The following is a 5,634-nucleotide window of genomic DNA, read 5'->3' as shown; positions in this document are numbered from 1 at the left end:
AAAAATACTAAATTACTCAGAAATCCTCTCATTTGCCAGAATATCACCCACATCATTTTGTGCAACAAAGTCCAAGAATGGTCCCCAAGCCTGTTTGAAAGTATCTTGTCTATCCTTAACCATAAATGTTATTCTTTCCATTGTTAGGCAAGAAGACATTTCTCTAAGCCACTGGCCAATACTAGGCTTATTCACATCTTTCCAAGCAAGAGAAATCAACCGTTTGGCTTGCAATAGGTATACATAAATAATACATTGTTCTGCAGCACTGCTAGTAAAGCATGGACAAGTTTGTGAAAGGACTGCCAGGTTAATGTAGGGCAGATGATGATTCAATCACCACAACTACCAAAACAAAGGCAAGAAAATATGTAGTGGTATCCACAATTTGATCCGAGGAGCCTGATTTGTCTGCTAATCTCCCAGTTGAGTCACATTGTGTCTTGTTAAAAGCCGGTTGTTGTGCACTTTTCTCTTGCGGGAAATCAGTTACAAAATATTTGTATCTACAAAAGGGAGTGGGCCCTGCAGAGAATGTTTGGTAACCACTGACATAGGACAAAGGAAAAACAGCAAATTCTCACATTTCTAGTAAATGTATGTAAATGTATTTCTGCTTGAAGATTTACCAGGAAACAATTCATGTCATTCAATTGACTTATTGATTGAGTTATCTCTTCAGTTATACTAATAATAATACAATACTCATATTGGGATTACATTTTCATCCGACAAGGCCACAGTTCCACTTTATTGTGCTTGGATTGCCTTGCAGAAATATCATCCAAATGACACATCTATTGTGAATTATGTTCATTACATTTTAAAGCTTTTCTTAGGGTGATCTCACATCCTCTCAATGATATGTTTTATGGACATCTTTATTGACACTGTGGAATATCTTGTTTGGTTTTGACCCAGTTTCTTTTTGCTGCATTTCGTATTTTCAGTCACTCACCTGAGTTGGAACAGCTGTGGTCTAATGATTCACGTTCAGAATTAATTTTGTTTAAAAAAAAAAAAGTGTGGTAGCACAGCAGGAATACTGCAATGTATCATGTCTGCAGCAATGAACAGAACAAGTTTTATTCACACATGTACCAGATTCCCTACTGTACTGTACATGTGCTTCACGTTTACTTTAAGACTTGACTTCAGAGGAAAGTTCTCCAGTCTGTTCTCCTCACTTTTGAAGTTACATGCTCCTCCAATTACTGGGGCCATGCAGTCTCCCCTATGGTGTCCTTGGACAGCTCTTTGAGTGCCTGAAAATGTTGCGGACCATTAATTCTGGATTGTCTTCATCTGTTTGCATAATTTTCCCTCCGTAACCATTTCCCCCCCACATTTTCACAGTCATTGAGCTTAGGTTTATTTTTTTCTCTTTTATTAATGTTTAAGTCTTCAAGAGATTTCAATTTTATATCATTTCTTCAATACCACTGACAGTTGTTAAACTTTTACACCAGCTTGTTTTATGGTATACAGCCTGTCAGCTGTGTACTGTACACAGCATGTGTGTTTTACAGCCTGCGTGCTGATGTTGCCTATTGAAAGTCTTCACCTGCCAGCATAAAGGTTTACAGATGTATTCAATGATATTTTCTGTTCTCTTATTTAAATGTTCAAGGATATATAAAGACATAGACACAGCAGAGCAGTCAGTTAACAGAAAATCAATTTTGTGTAAATAAAAGGGGTGTTTCCTTTGACCTTATGCGTTTTTTAGTTAGACTAATTTGCTGTCAGGCAGGAGGTTGTTTTTGCAACTCAGGCAGACTCCAGAAATGAATTTATCCAAGTAACCAAGTCCTCCTGGGCAATGGAGGTTGGGACACTGAAATGGCCCTGGTAGGCAAAGCAGCCTTTTGATGTCTGGAATGTTTTGGCTGACTTAGAGCAGGCGACTGGAGTAGGGGGATCATTTTCACTGACCCATGGGATTTTTAACCATTTTCATATACTGAGAACAAAACAAAGTGAGGAGAAATGCCTGAGCTGATTTGCATTGACTTTGCTATCAAAAACTGAGGGGAAAAATGAAGTGAAACTGATTTAGGGGATCTTTAGTTCTTTTAGGACATATTTGTTGTCACAACATCATTCCCACTAACATGTATTCTTAAGAGTTGCCAAATTGTGGGGTGCCTGGTTAGCTCACCTGGTTGAGCGTGGACACTATGTACAGAGGCTCAGTCCTTGTTGCAGCGGCTGCGGTTTCGGTTCTGACCTGTGGCCCTTTGCTGCATGCCATCCTCCTCTCTCTCCCACTTTACTGACTTAATCTGTCCTATCAATAAAGGCAATAAATGCCAAAGGAAAAAAACTGCAAGTTTAAAGAGTTTTGAAATTGTTGCTATTTGGCTTGGCTCTTGGAAAATTCGGCCATATAATAAAAATGTCTTTCATTAATGCACTCTTAAGTGCTAATTAGGTGATTATTTGGACTCCGGGCAAAGTAAATACACTACACTGATACACTGTACACTTCCATTGTATAAAAGGCCTCATTAGATGCATGCACTCTTAGTATATAATTTGTCAAATCCAATTTTTAAAAAATCACCACAGTAGTTACATTAATAAAATGTAATTCATTTTTAATATGTTGGCTCCTCTTAGATACTTTAATTACAACAAGTAAATGCTATGATTTTATTAAACAAGCCCGAGGAAAGGGAAGTGCAGGAAACCAGGCGGTCTTGAGTAACGGGGCACTTGAGCTTCCAGCGTAATAAATAATTCACAGGTCCTGTGTGATGAGCTGCTGAGGACAGAAATCCCTAATGACAGCTTTTTATAACCTATGACTCAGCTGGCCATTATGCTTCTGACATCCTTACACAGACCACATTCCCTTTGCATGCTCAGTGCTCACTCTTCTCTCACTCCGCACTGCTTTGCCGACAGCATTGACAATAAGGAGATATATTACAAAGTAATATATACAGTATCTTAATGAAAGGAATTGAATGGAAAACATATTCAATTATTGCATGTAGAATGTTTCACTTTGGTACAACAAAACCAAGCTGTAAAACTGTTAAGGTTGTTCTTATATCTATACTAACTTGTAAGAGTTTTTTTTATTTGGTTTGACAAGTGTCTTTTCCTTGTTGTTTCACACTTCCTGCCCAGGAATGCGTCTTTTTACAGAATTAATTCATCAATCAGTCTCCATGTCTTCCTTCTGAAGTAGTTTAAGTGTGATAAATGCTGAAAATGTGTAATACAGTGAATTTGATTGAAAGCATATGGAAGGTTCACCTTTTTAAAATGTGTGGTTTAGGTTATTAATTTCTGTCCATTGTCATTTCCTTTGTTAGGTCCATGCAGGAGGGATTGGGCTCACCTTAACGCCTGCTGCTACTGCTGTGTATGTGTGAGGTAAGAGACTTAATAATTGAGTTCCTCCAGTCTGCTTTAGGCCTGTGACTGATCAAGTGTTCTAAGGTTTGATTGGCATAATGGCACCATATCCCCCAGGTAAGGTCAGTCTGAGAAACCTCTGTCTATAATGCATTATGCAACTTCCAGTATGAAAGGCAAGGCCTCATATGGTATTGGTTGATATCATTATTGTTATCATTTCCAAACCTCATCTCTCACTAAGAATAGGTGGTTAATTTTAGATACAAAAAAGATCCAGTTACTCAGGCCTTTGCTTGTGGTTGTCCCCCAAGTTAGTGCAAGGAAATAAATCTGGTGGCCTTGATTAAGTACCTGACAATAGAGTTAGCACAGCACTAGTGGTTTATAGTAATACAGCGGACATGGGCAATTAGGCCCACCGAGTAATTTACAGTACTGCTTGCAGGTGGTGACCTGGTATGAGCTTGGGACCACCTCAGTAACAAATTAGATTGTATGGGCAAGCAGAGTAGCAGCTCTGTAGGACTTCCAAATAAAGCAAAGCAATCAAAGATTATAAAAAGCTTGACGCATATTTCAAATTTGTTATGATTTTGTTCTTGTGTAAGGAATAACATATGGCACTGGGTTTTTCATCCGTAATTTTCTGGAGAATGAATGATCACTTTTATACGTTGTTGATCTTTTTACGTCAGCGGGGACCACTCTCCTCTCACTGCTACCTATTAATTATGAAATACTGTAGGTCATGCCCATTTCATTTTTACTACTTCTTCCTGCTGAACTTGGTGTGAAAGGCTGCTGTTCTTAAATAGGTGTATTAAAGTAAAAGTGGGGAAAGTTCCCCTAGCACCCACTGTCTCAGCATGATGTCATCAGAGTCAAAAAGGCACGGCTGAAGAAAAATAGCTCGTTTCACACATGATAGACACCTTAACACATGGAGCAAATGGAGCGGGCATGTGGCTACTTCTTTTTACTACAACTGGACACACAGCACAGGCCTTCATACACACAAATTCATACAGTAGGTGTATTATAATTGTTGAATGGATTTAATCTACTATTTAACATTTTAGATATTTTTTGTATGTTATCCTAAAATTAAATTTGGTAATTAGAGTGTGATGACCCACAATGTAATAAAAGTCAATGTCCTAGATTATCCTCTTTTTATATAATAGTTTATACTCCGCAAGATCCTCTTAATACGCTATTTTTATTTTTATACCATTTATTTGATACTGCTTTTATCATTGTACTGTACTATACTGTGTGTAACAGTGAAGAAAAACAGTGCCCTCTCCTGCCTGCCTGCCTGTTGTGTCGCCCACAGATTGAGACATTACTTCAGGTTTTGCTGTAGTTTACAGTGTGCAGACTGGTGCTCTGTATTTGTGGCTTATCAGCATCTTGTTCAGGTCAGCAACTGTGCTGAGTGGCAGGACCCCTAGAATAACTCTGACCACCACTATCCCCATTGTCAGCACACCTGCCTTGGTGTGAGCTGAAATCCTCAAGGCTACCACAGTATGTATGGTAATTGTCTTGCTCCCCAGGATGGACCAGTACTGGGAAGGTTTCCTCAGCAAGCCTCTTTCATTTAACAGAAAACATGTCGTGTACAGCCAATGCAGTTTCTTCTTGCGGAGCTGCTAATAAGTGTTTGACTCTTATTAGTGTTTGTGGCCATACACTACATTGAATTTAAGTGTATATCCTATCATGACAAATAAGTCATGATGTTAAATAAATAAATAGTCTATTATTATTTATATCTTATAAGCAATTAAAGTTATGTTTAGTAATTTATTGCCAGTCAGAGCAAGCACACTATTACATGGGTGTGGAGGCATCCATCCATCTATTTTTGTGCATGTCATTCATTCATGACAAACACCCTGCAAATAGGGAGAAAGGCTAATTGGCATAAACTCCAATGATGTAAGCAGCACCACACACCACTAACAGCTGTGTGTGGTCCACCAATGCATGCACAACTATTTTAGAGCTCCAATCCAAAAGAAATAAACAATATAATTGTGCTACACCTGCAAAGCAACTTGCTTGTGAAGACAGGCGATGTGAACAGCAGAACATTTTTTTTGTTTTTTTCCGTTGACAGAGAAAGGATTAGTTTTGTTGAGCTCAGCTATTATTTTAATGACCCTCTGTTAAAACTAGTACATGAGCAATACTTAATATGTGAAGCCTGTTTTTCACGGGATGATTGCCTTTTCTATTTTGACAGATCATGTGTGA

General features: G+C 38.3%; 1 protein-coding gene across 14 annotated transcripts in view; it reads left to right on the top strand.

Moving 5' to 3' along the window:
- The window catches only part of eya1 (EYA transcriptional coactivator and phosphatase 1), a 63,943-nt gene that overhangs the window by 1,938 nt on the left and 56,371 nt on the right, over positions 1–5,634 (top strand). For all 14 annotated transcript variants that reach the window (XM_032504102.1, XM_032504087.1, XM_032504097.1 and 11 more), the window contains exon 2: positions 3,327–3,387. The gene's annotated coding sequence lies outside the window, so the exon portion shown is untranslated. The remainder of the gene's footprint in view (positions 1–3,326; positions 3,388–5,634) is intronic.

The sequence above is a fragment of the Etheostoma spectabile genome, chromosome 22, assembly GCF_008692095.1.
Source record: "Etheostoma spectabile isolate EspeVRDwgs_2016 chromosome 22, UIUC_Espe_1.0, whole genome shotgun sequence".
Taxonomy (NCBI): Eukaryota; Metazoa; Chordata; class Actinopteri; order Perciformes; family Percidae; genus Etheostoma; species Etheostoma spectabile.
Note: the sequence above shows the minus strand (reverse complement) of the source record. Positions and strands in the feature narration are given on the sequence as shown.